We start from the raw sequence: 13,159 nt of genomic DNA, 5'->3' as shown, positions 1-13,159 counted from the left end.
AAACTGTTTTAGGTGGAGGGTGCCTGGGTGGCTCAGTTGACTGAGCTTCCGACTTTTGATTTGCGCTCCGGTCCCAATCTCACGGGCTGTGAATTCTATCTCCACATCAGTTTCTGCACTGACAGCGTGGAACCTGCTTGTGATTCTCCCTGACCTTCTCTCTCTGCCCCTCCCCTGCTCATGTGTGCATGTGCTCGAGCTCTCTCAAATACATAAACATTAAAAAAAAAAAAAAAAACTTTTAGGTGGGTAAAGGGATGGGTAAAACAGGTGATGGGGATTAAAGCGTGCACTTGCTGTGATGAGCCCTGGGTGATGTATGGAAGTCCTGGATCACTAGGTTGTACATGTGAAACTGATCTTACACTGTATGTGAACTAACTGCAATTTAAATAACAACTTAAGGGGCGCCTGGGTGGCGCAGTCGGTTAAGCGTCCGACTTCAGCCAGGTCACGATCTCGCGGTCCCGATCTCGCGGTCCGTGAGTTCGAGCCCCGTGTCAGGCTGTGGGCTGATGGCTCAGAGCCTGGAGCCTGTTTCCGATTCTGTGTCTCCCTCCCTCTCTGCCCCTCCCCCGTTCATGCTCTGTCTCTCTCTGTCCCAAAAATAAATAAACGTTGAAAAAAAAAAATTTTAAATAACAACTTAAAAAACAAAAACCGTTTTAGATGGATTTATGGATGACATTAATGAAGATATAAACATATCAGTTTGTATTATGAATTTCACCTTTATCTTCACCTTTCAAAATTGCTCTGTTTGCAAGTCCTCCTTCAAAACAAAACCTCTTTAGCTTTGTGACCTGTTATGCTAATTACCAGAGAAAAAGTATTTTTCTTGTTCTCCATCCCCTGTACATTTGTTTTTATTTCTTTGAGTACAGTTAACGCACAATGTTATGTTAGTTTCAGGGGTACAACTCAGGGATTTGACAAGTTTATATATTATACTAATGTTCACCACAAGTGTATCTACCGTCTTTCCATTATATCACTATTACAGTATCATTGACTGTATTCCTTAGGCTTTGCCTTTTATTTTCGTGACTTATTCACGAACTGGAAGCCTGCATCTCCCTCTCCCCTTCACCCATTTTGCCCAACTCTCCAGCCCCTTCTCTCCCTCTGGCAACCATCAGTTCTCTGTATTTATAGGTCTGGTTCTGCTTTTTGTTTATTCATTTATTTGGGTTTTTTTTGTTGTTGTTGTTTGTTTTGTTTTGTTTTCGATTCCAAATATGAGTGGAATCATATGATGTTTGCCTTTCTCAGTCGGACTTATTTCACTTAGCATAATACCCTCTAGCTTTGTTTTTAGATACATCAAGCGTTGCAATTGTGTGCAGGCAGGATAAAATGTTGTTGCTAATTGTACTGGTCTGCGGTGCTGATAACATGCCATTTGCTTTATGTCAGTTTTTCCCCCCAGCAACTATTTCTAGCCAATGGTATCACTTTTATGTGTAGTGCTTCCAAAAATTAAAAATAAAAATTTGCAAAAGTACGTTCCTAAAGTTAGGGAATTACACATATATTTAACATCATTCATTTGCATACTAAATGGGGACACATCAATTATAGAGTAAAATTAGTTTTTAAAGATCTTTCACTTAATGGTTGCTATATAAAATGCTTATTCTTCTCCTTAAATAGGAAGCACATCCATACAAATAAAGTCCCCTGCCAGTTATCTTAAAGAAAAACAAAACTTTTTTTTTTAAATGTAAAAGACACCTGCTATTCCACGTAAAATGCGTAATGCGGGTGAGAAGATGGTTCAGAATGAAGCTGGCCTTTTCTTCCCTATGGTTGCTTCTGTCTTGCCTTGGTCAGCCCCCTGGGTGGGGGAAGTCTCTCCTACTCCTCTGGGCCTCTCTCTCTGGGTGCAGAATCAGGACAGAAGAACTGCTACTCCATGGCCTTTGGGAAATGATCACTGTACCTTGTAATAATGACAGTCCTTTTGGAGGTCACCTCCCACATCATGGCCTTTTTCCTCTAGATTTGATCTTCAAATTGGACTTCACATATAAAAAAGTGGCATTTGAACAGCATTTCGCAGTTTTTAAACCACAAAGCATCTCATTTGCCTCTTGGCAACAGTACAGGGACTTGAGGACCATCTTCAACACAGGTCAGCATTTCACAAGGCTGCTTCTCCATAGCTGCCTGGAATGGGCCAACAGCACATGGCCACACAGGGAAATGGTCAACTATAGGCAAATATGACAAATTGACTAAAGCAATTCAATTAGCTGTGGAGAGGCCTAGGACTGCAGGGTAGGGGTGGGCGGGAGCAGGCAAGCAACGCCCCCCCCCGCCCCCCCCGCCCCCCCCCCACCCCCCGCTGCCTTCCTCGTTTATTCTGCAGATGTGAGCATAAACAGGTCAGAATGAAGAGACAGGTACACAGCAAACGTTTTACTGTGTTCTTTAGTAGGGAAAACAATGTTTTCCCAGATAAAGCATATTTGGAAAAGACCAGTTGTAGCTGCTTTATTGGGTGATTACTACATGTCAGGCGCTCTCCTAAGTGCTTTTGTTTTGTTTTGTTTTCATTTAATTCTTATGCCTCCCACAAGCCTGTGAAGTAGGTAGCATTATTTTTTTTTTTCTTTTTGTAATCACTTTAAAAAGATGAGGTAACTGGGTCATGGAGAAGTCCCTTGTCCTAAGAGCTATTTTCCCTCCAGCATTATTGAGATATAATTGACATATAACATTGATGATTTGATATACACATAAATAGCAAAATGATTACCACAATAAGATTAGTTAACACATCTATCCTTATCTAAGTTCTAAATCCAGGATTCAAACCCAAACAATTTGACTACAGAGAATATGTTCTTAACAGCTGGATATGCTGCCTTCTGATAAAATTTACTTCAAATATTAAAAGAAATGAGAGCATGTTAAACGGTTTCCTAAATATACTCGTTTAAAACATGAAAAACAAAGAGCCTTTACTTATATGTGAAAGTTTTTTCTGGCCAGTACCTGGGCTCATATAATTCAGAACGGTGCTGAGTCTGTGCACAGGGCTATGCCAGCCTCTGTCTACTTAATATTGGAAAAGATAGGAAGCTTAACACAAGGCATTGGTCAACACAAGGCACTGGTCAGCAGCCTCTGGGAGAAGAATAATTAAAAAAAAAAAAAAAGAATTTTAGAGCTGGAAGGAAACCTAGATAATTTAATCTCACCTTTTCATTTTATAACTGAGCAAGCTAAAGCTCAGATTAAGTGGCTTTACCCAGGGTACGAACAGCTAAATAGTAGCAAAGCCAGGATTCCAACCCAGGCTTTCTGTCTGCATTCTCTGTTACTCTAAGGTGCCTCCAAATTTGTGAGGGAGAATTTTCCATTTCCTTTTCAAATGTTTTAAGAAACGTCAAAAGCTAATATCCATGTATTTAAGTAAATTTATCTGAATTTATTTTGCCTCTATTATATACAATGGTAAATGGAAATGTATTTGGATTTCCCAAGGGTACTTGAATTTCATGAGTTTTACATTTCCTACAAAGGGGCCAGGCTCAGCAATTTAATTTTCATGGGCTAAGAGCTCTGATTAAAGCCTTTACCTTGACAAATAATTGGTTTTGAGAATAGGGGATAGAGCTAATTCAGAGATATGATAAGCATTCATTCATTTACTCAGACATGTATTACATGCCTATTATGTTTTAGGCACTGTGCTAGGTATAGCTCATACAAATATAATTATGACATAGTTCTTTCCCTTTAGGTATATGTTTTCACTTTGTTTCCTATTAGCAAAGGATCTGATATATTCTTGATGTTCTCAAATGAGGCTGATGTCTCCCAAGGTGTATGAAGAGTATTAATTGTGGTATACACCACGATCATTACCATGATTTTTGATGGTGAGAGACAAGCATTTTCAAAAACTAGTTATATGTTCATTTCAATGTATTTTAGAAAAACCAAAACAGCTCAAAACCCATATTTAATAGATGTTATGGCTTAGGACATGGCCAATTATGCTCACAATCCATTTTATTTTATTTTATTTTATTTTTAATTTTTTTTTAACGTTTATTTATTTTTGAGATAGAGAGAGACAGAGCATGAACGGGGGAGGAGCAGAGAGAGAGAGGGAGACACAGAATCGGAAGCAGGCTCCAGGCTCTGAGCCATCAGCCCAGAGCCCGACGCGGGGCTCGAACTCACGGACCGTGAGATCATGACCTGAGCTGAAGTCAGATGCTCAACCGACTGAGCCACCCAGGCGCCCCTCACAATCCATTTTATACAGACCATATGAACTATGGGTATGAAGCTCAGGCATGTTCCGTAAACCCTCTTCCATAACATTTCCAAAGTATGACAATACGGATTTTTTAAAGTTTATTTATTTATTTTGAGAGAGAGAGAGTGCACATGAGTGCCTGAGCATGCACGCAAGCAGGTGAAGGGGCAGAGAGAGGGAGAGAGAGAAACCCAAACAGGCTCCGTGCTGACATGGGGCTCAATCTCACCAACCGTGAGATCATGACCTGAGACTAAATTAAGAATCAGACACTTAACTGACTAAGGCACCCAGGCACCCTGACAATATGGATTTTTGAAAGTACAGATGATATGGAGGCACCTGGGTGGCTTAGTCAGTTAAGTGTCTGACTTTGGCTCAGGTCATGAACTCAAGACTCGTGAGTTCGAGCCCCGCCTCAGGCTCTGTGCTGACATCTCAGAGCCTGGAGCCTGCTTCTGATTCTTTGTGTGTGTCTCTCTCTCTGCCCCTCCCCTGCTCATGCTCTGTCTCTCTTTCAAAAATAAATAAAAAATATTTTTTTAAAAATGCAGATGATATGGATTAATAGCATAGATTCTGCATGTACTGAATTTCTGTGTTCATCACTGCATTTTTTAAAGAAGATGTATCAAATTGTGACTTCTGAAGTTGACTCATTTAATATGTGAAGTATAATATGTAACTTTATTAGGTTAATTATGCATAATGCCACTCTCTAAGCAACTTAGTTTTAGCTACACATATTAGAATTGATTAGTTATTATTATTTATATTGTTTGCTTTTATATGTTTGACTTATGAAATGTAACATTACTTTTGATTATAATTTTATGGTTACCTTATAATTATGATAAGTTATTCACTTTTTCATTCTTAATTCAACTATGTGTTTGCATTACAAACAGTAAACATCAAAACTAATTAGTAAAAACAAGCCACATTACACTTACTTGTTTAATGAGATGGTTGAGCTTTTAGTTAGCATCTGTAGCTTTAACCTGCATATCTGCGCAACACGCTTTTTGCTATATTAAAACTCTCTCACACGCCTACATCACTGCTTTGTAAGCTCTTAAAAAACAACATACCAGGCCATGAATGACTAGGCGAGGTGTAAAGGCTATAGCATTCCAGAGGAAGCTAGCATCTCAGCCTTCATCACTAAAAACCGCTGATAGTAGGATTGTTAAAAAGAGCGAGTGACAGAGAAGAGGAGGGAAACAACAGAGGACTCTTAGGACCAGTCTCCAGAGAGTCTGATTTCATAGATTGGGGCTGACTGATTATTCTGCATTAAAAAAAAAAAAAAAAACTCATAGGGGCGCCTGGGTGGCTCAGTCGGTTAAGCGTCCGACTTCAGCTCAGGTCACGATCTCGCGGTCCGTGAGTTCGAGCCCCGCGTCGGGCTCTGGGCTGATGGCTCAGAGCCTGGAGCCTGCTTCCCATTCTGTGTCTCCCTCTCTCTCTGCCCCTCCCCCGTTCATGCTCTGTCTCTCTCTGTCTCAAAAATAAATAAACGTTAAAAAAAAATTAAAAAAAAAACTCATCAACACCCAAATATTCAAGCCTACAGAAAAATATTGTATAAAATCCTCACCTGTCCCATTACTCAGATTGAAGTTATTAATATTTTGCCAAATTTGCTTCATCTATTTTTTAAAGGATTTTACAGCAAATCCTTAGCATCCTAACATTTCATACAAAACACTTGAGTATGCATCCTTAAAAACTGGCATTTTGCTCATAACCAGATACCATTATCATACCTAACAAAATTAATAATTCCTTAGCCTTCAAGCTTTCTATGTATCCCCAAAATGTCTTCTTATAGTTGGTCTGTTGAAATCCAGATCTAAATAAGTGCCATGCATTGCATTTCATTATTATATGAGTTAGGGTTTTTTTTAAGTTTATTTATTTATTTTGAGAGAGAGAGAAAGAGAAAGTGCTTGTGTAAGTGGGGGAGGGGCAGAGAGAGGGAGAGAGAGAGAGATTTCCAAGCGGGCTCCACATTGTTAGTGCGGGGCTTGACGTCATGAACTGCGAGATCATGACCTAAGCCAAAGTCAGATACCTAACCAACTTTGCCACCCAGGCACCCCTAGTTTGTTTTTTCAATGAAAAATTCCCGTTTCACACGAAACTACCATTAAGCAGCGCTCAGTCAGGTTGGCCCTTTAGGCTTTTACAAGAAAATTCAGATTTAGAAAGGTCATAGATTTCATTTTCTCCTTTAACATATTTCTACGCTCTGTGGGTTTACCAGTCAGGGTCCTTTTATGGGCGATATGAGATGGAATGTGGGTGAAATGGAAAGAGGTTCCTGCGTGTGTGAACTTTGAATAGACAAGAAACCGTACTCCTAAAGCAATTGCAAATTTCCTGTCTTTCCCCAAAATGTTTTACAAAATGTTCCCGTGATTAAGTTTTTCTTCTCAGCGTATAAACTTGAGGAATCACCATGTTGTACACTTGAAAGTAATATAACATTGTGTGTCAACTACACTTAAAAAAAAGGTTTTCTTTTCAATTCAAGCAGTTCAGGAAATACTCTGTGCAACATGCCCCTCTTGGAGGCTCATAATGTACATTTAACATATTAAAGGCTCTTTGGTATTACACAAACTTTACTCCGTGTTTCCCAAACTTATCTGATTATGGAGTCGGGTCTCTTTTCCCCACAGATCCCCTATTAACATCTTTTGGAACATAGTTTGAGAAGTGCACTGATCTTTGCTACAATTATTACTGCTTTGATTAGGTACACCAATAACCATCTGTTCTGGCAGAGCACTTTAATAATCACATTTGTTAGTTTTCCTCTCACTCTTAGTTTTAATCCCACTGAAAGATAAGTGCTATTAAGTACATGATATGAGCCCAGTAACAAAATGCTGCCAGTTAGGATTTAACTTAAAGCCTTAAAATTTGAAGAACTTAATTGGTAAAAATTAAAATAATCCCCAATTACCTGTGTTGGCTGTCGCTAGAGAAAAAGTAATTTCAGAATGTATCACTCATATTCTCATCTCCCATCCCCTGTCCCTTTTACCACATTTCTAACCCTTGCCTGAACAACCTCTAATTTGGTGCTCTAAGGAATAGAAGAACTTCAGGAAATAGCGACATTTCCATTGAAACTAGGCATCATAGGGGCGCCTGGGTGGCTTGGTCGGTTGAGCATCCGACTTCGGCTCAGGTCATGATCTCACGGTCTGTGAGTTCGAGCCCCGCGTCAGGCTCTGTGCTGACAGCTCAGAGCTTGGAGCCTGTTTCAGATTCTGTGTCTCCCTCTCTCTCTGCCACTCCCCTGTTCATGCTCTGTCTCTCTCTGTCTCAAAAATAAATAAACGTTAAAAAAAAATTAAAAAAAAAAGAAACTAGGCATCATAAAGATGAGTTCTCACTTTTTCTTTCATGGTGATCACATAAACATATATGAAAAACAAATGAAGTAAGAAACACATAAATCAAATATTCCTAAAGACAAAGATTAAGGAGGCCACCACTCTGAAATCTGTAAATGTATGTTTTTGTCATCTTGAGAGAGAGAGAGTTCCTCCAAGCGCCCTGTAGCATCTTCTAACTGCTCCTCTCCATCTATACAGTGCTGTGACCGCCACCATGCAGGGATGCCAGGTGGTGGTGGGTGGCAATGACATCAGTAAAGATTCCACTCACCCGAGGGAAGCAGAACTATTACTCAAAAAATGTACCAGTTTAATTCTGGAACTTCTTAGTTCCTCACTCTGGGTGGTAAAAATGTCTCTGTGGATTTTCGCTGCACTATCTGGGCAAGTACTTGGGATGAACAATCTTTTCTCAGCTGGGGGAAAAATCAAAATGCCTATTCAATAAACAAGAACACCATTTCTCCCCATTCCTCCTGAAGCTGGGAGATTGATTCCTCCTTCCCAAGGTTTGAACTTTGTGTGTGTGTGTGTGTGTGTGTGTGTGTGTGTGTATGGCACCCAACTACAGAAATAAGGCCTGGACCACAAGATAATTATTGGCTGTACAATGTAGTTCTAATAATTGACCACTGTAAATCTCATTGTTATATTTTCTCATTAGTTAGCATTTACATTAACTTTTCCCCCTGCTCATCAGAATTTTCATCCTTTGTTTTTTTCCTCTCAGTTGGCACAGTGAAATAAAATTGGATTCCAACTAGGTGACCTGGGCTTAAAACCCAGCTTCACTTACTAAGTGTGTGTCCTTATGCTATTTACCTAACCTCTCTTCACCTGTGGAATGGTGATTGTAAAATTACCTCAAGGATTATGAGAATTTCACCATGTGAAAAATATGAAAACACTCATCTCATATCCAGTATGTGGGCAATTGGCAGATGTTGAGCTCTTTGCTTTCTTTTCTTTTCCTCTGCTTGCATTATTTATCACTCGATCCCATCATTTCAGGAAGAAAATCAAGAATCCATGACTTCCCTGAATGTGTGGGCTTTTCTTTGACATGATACCAGGATATAGCACCATGAAGGGCTTATCCTAAAGGGATCTGCTTCAATCTGTCGGAGCAGATGAGAATCTATTGGAGAAGCAGCTGTCCAGGTAGCTGGAGGAAGAATACAGGTGAGCACGGAGCCTCTACTCCCACCCACATCAAGTACTAGGTATTTGCTTTTGTTTTTAACTTATTCTAATTGGCCAAAACAAGTAATGGAAACTAAGCATTCCTTTTCTGCTTGTATAGACATCAAAGGGCCTGTTTCAAGTAGTAAGGAGACTCTGGTCCATGAGGAATGTTTGTGATCCTACTGTAAGAGCATAATTGAAGTGACTGACAATAGCAAGTGTTGACAAGGATGTGGAGAAACCGGAATCCTCTTATGTTGCCCACAGGTGGGTAAAATATATTTTTCAGTTTGAAAAATAATTTGGTGGTTTCTTAAGAAGTTAAACCTACCACCTCACCCAGGAATTTTGTTCTTAGGAATCTACCCCAGAGAAATGAAAACAAATATCCACACAAAGGCATGTATGTGACTGTTCATAGCAGTATTATTTATAATAGCAAAAGACTAGAAACAATCCAAATGTCTATCATTTGGTACATGGACGGTGGAATAGTATTCAGCAGTAAAAAGGAACAAACGACTGCAACAAGTATAAAATTCAAAAACATTATGTTAAGTGAAAGAAGTCAGATGCAAAAGACCTACTGGATGATTCCATTTAAATGTCTAGAAAAGGCAAATCTATAGAGACAGAGAAGATATTGGTAGTCACCTGGGGTCAGGTGTAGAAATAGGGATTAATTGAAAACAGAGATAAAAGATTTTTGGAGAGATGTTGGAAATGTCCTCAAAGTGGATTGTGGTGATGATTAAATAACTCTAAGTTTATTAAAAAGTCATGAAATTATAGATGCACCTAAAATAGATTTTATAATATGTCAATTATACCTCAGTAAAGTTGTTTAAAAAATATTTATCATTATTTAGTTAATGAGATGATCTCCACATCAAAAGTAACAGTCAGAGATTGTAGAGGATATCATCATCAGGCAGTATTCTTGGAAACAGTCCCACATCTGTCTTTAAGCTCAAATATTGGGGCACCTGGGTGGCTCCGTTGGTTATGCAGCCGACTTCACCTCAGGTCATGATCTCATGGTTCATGGGCCCCGCATGGGGCTCTGTGCTGACAGCTTGGAGCCTGGAGCCTGCTTCAGATTCTGGTCTCCTCTCTCTGCCCCTCCCCTGCTCACACACATACACACACACTCTCTCTCTCTCTCAAAAACAAATAAAATATTAAAAAAAAATTTAAGCTCAAATATTATTATTTCATGACTTTGATTATAAACAACTCCAAAGCTCCAACTTTCCAACTGGGTAAGGAATGGGGAGGTGAGCAAGGGGAGAAGCAGGATTGGGTGGTGGTAGCCACAGGAGAGAAATGAGCATTCCAGAGCTACTTCTGTTTATCAATAGCAGGAATGGAGACAGTAGGATGCCTGTATGGTCTGGTCTTTTGAGGACCTGGACCCAAGATAGCCATCCCACCATTTTTCATCTTGCCCAGAAGTTTCTCTTTGCCTCACCTCTCCCTCACTCTTCCTTTTTCTTGATTTCCAACCTCCTTGGGCTGTGCTTTGCTATCTGTTAGTCCTTCAGTCATCTGTGCACCAGGGTGTCCTATCTGACTAGACCTTCTGAAGTATCTTAACCCTTACATGTAATAGTTTAAACCAAGGAAAACCCTATGCTTCAATCATTATTTTCCTTATACTAATGAAACTCATAAAACCTCTTTCTAGGTCTCATTCACAAACTTATACCTGAGAAGCTAAGGTTATTAATTTGCAACTTACATTGTGGAAGAAAGTGAATGTGGATGAGAATCTCAAAGAATAGTGAAGCTTGAATATTTTGGAACTTGATAATTTAATAATTCTCCTGGTCACTTCATTCAGCCCCAGTATTTCAGAGTAAAATTATCAAGAGAGAGGAAGCACTGTTTTCATGCAGATAAATGTGATATACTCCTAATACTGATGGTTGCCATTCTACAGTCATATCAAGAATAATCAGAAATGTATGAGTCAACTAAACCATAATTTGGCATATGGTGCTTATTTAAAGTAAAAGCCTATTTAAAATCTACTTTTAAAAAATTGAAAATACCCTCCCAAACCTGTACCTGCCAGGTGAATAATTCAGATATTGAATCATATGGGCTTCTTTTCTATAAGAAGCTTATAGTATTTTACAAATAATAGCTAATAGTAACTGATCTATTCCGATGTCCCAGGCACCTTATTTAATCTTACGAGTAGGAGCAATAGTTACTCACATTTTTTACAAATGAGAAAAGTAACACAGAGGTTTTCTGTTCAAAGTGACAGTTGATAAGTAACATAACCAGGATTCAAGTCCAGGTCTTTCTGACTCCGAAGCCAGTGTCTTCAGTCACTACACCGTACATCTAAACAGACCTCCTGATAATATCTTGCAAAAACTGTCACCCTCATTTTTTAAAAAATGGAAAAGCCACAGGGGACATGGCATATGACTCACTCAAGAATAGCCAATAAGTTGGTTCTCTGTACATTTCTGTCCTGGGCTCCTCTTCAGCGCTTTATAAATTGTTCACCAGGTTATAAGACTCTCTTGAACAGGACTCTCTTCTTTTATAGGGTACTTACCTGAGCTCTAGCTATAGGCTTCAGACAGCCAGAACAATTCAGACTCTTCATTTTCTGGAAATCACTGGAGTGGCTGAAAATAAAAGGACCATTTGTATTTAGCTTACCAGGCCATCAGAGCCAATTAAGGAGCAGTTTTGTTTACTTTACATTGAATGCAAAGATTTTGGCATCACTTCCACTGAGGAAGAGACATGAGATGATGGATCAGTGACATTATCATGTGGTGGATATATGCATGTATTTTAAGTCACTAAAACTCATCCTTTTACTTAACTCACGTCATTATATATCAAATCCCTTTAAAATCTCTCTTCAGTATGTTTCAGAATTGTTTATCTTCTTAATCTGACATCAGGCAAGAGTAGCAGAGGAGAAATCCTGAGAATGGAATGAATGATTTACAGAGGAATATGATTTAAAATCTTTCATTGTGGAGATGTGACTGCTGCTATATTAACTGTGCAAAACAACCCAGTCCCCAGATTAATAATGATAAGAGGTTGCACGGGCAAGCCTGGCAACTTCAATCTTTCCCATTTTCCCTCTAGAGTTCTCTGATCGTGAGTGCAAGTGATGGCACTCAATGATTTTTATTTTCCCTAAGTAAAAGAAATCTCAAAACTCTTTAATCTGTTTGGTAAATTAACAGAAAATAGGATCATTATTTCCAGGTCTCGGTTTCATAACCAATAATAACTCCAATTTATTGAGAACCTACTATATAAGTTCTATATAGTATATATAGAACTATAGCGCCTATATAGAAGTTCTATATAGTTCCAATTTATTGAGCGCCTATATAGAAGGCACTGTACGTGGAATTTCACATTTCTTATTTCGAATCCTGATAACTAGGCAAGTTAAGTCTTCTTATTCCTATTGACAGGGGAAAAAACCCAAATACCTGAGGACAAGGGAGATTAAAAAATTCTGTCTGACTCAGAACTCATGTGCTTTCCATCATGCTATCTTGCTCTTCACCAAATCTGGGAGTATCATCAAGGATTAGATTTTTTTTTTTTTTTTGGCCACTTAAACAAACACAGTCAGTTGCCTACTTCATGCCTAAATAAACCTAGGATATGACAACCCCTCCCCCCAAATAAGACATGAACCTTGTTCATCAGGAGCTCCTAATTCAGTAAAGAGAAAAGAACAGAATTAAGTTATAAAAAGAATGACTTAGACAGTATATGCTAAGGGAATATAGAGAGGGGCAGTTATGAGCTGATGAGAATGGGTATAACTTCCTCAAATGAAGCCAGGCCTAGGTGGGCCTCACAGAAAGCACGGTTTGGATAGCAGAGAAGAGAGACAAGAGCATTCTACAAAGACCTGGAAGTAAGAATGGGCATGTTGCATTGAAGAACAGTGAGGACACCCACCTGTGATGGGTCAGTGTGATGGGGTTTCTGCTGGGGAGCAAAAAGATTTGAATGTTACAGTGACATATCCTATGGCAGCCTGTGACATTAAGGAGATTCCATTCCAGTCAGGGTCCAGGGAATAGTTACTCAGGTACTGCTTCCTGTCTTGGGTAAAAATCTGTCTATTTTTTTTGCCAGCATATAAGAAGAAGAAAAGAAAAGAAAGGGAAAAAAGAAAGGAAAGGGAAGGGAAGGGAAGGAAAGGGAAGGGAACTGAAGAAGTCAGGGGAATCCCAGAAGGGTCATAGGACAAATGTAGGGTTAGAAATGAGAATTTCTG

The 13,159-nt window shown here is 39.1% G+C and overlaps 1 protein-coding gene across 1 annotated transcript in view; it reads right to left on the bottom strand.

Moving 5' to 3' along the window:
- Window positions 1-13,159, bottom strand: part of FRMD6 (FERM domain containing 6) — a 199,242-nt gene that overhangs the window by 90,697 nt on the left and 95,386 nt on the right. Inside the window, exon 3 of the mRNA XM_019833010.3 lies at window positions 11,450-11,522. The gene's annotated coding sequence lies outside the window, so the exon portion shown is untranslated. The remainder of the gene's footprint in view (window positions 1-11,449; window positions 11,523-13,159) is intronic.

Source organism: Felis catus, chromosome B3, assembly GCF_018350175.1.
Source record: "Felis catus isolate Fca126 chromosome B3, F.catus_Fca126_mat1.0, whole genome shotgun sequence".
NCBI classification, from domain to species: domain Eukaryota; kingdom Metazoa; phylum Chordata; class Mammalia; order Carnivora; family Felidae; genus Felis; species Felis catus.
The sequence above is the reverse complement of the archived record's forward strand: the minus strand, read 5'-3'. Positions and strand labels throughout refer to the sequence as shown.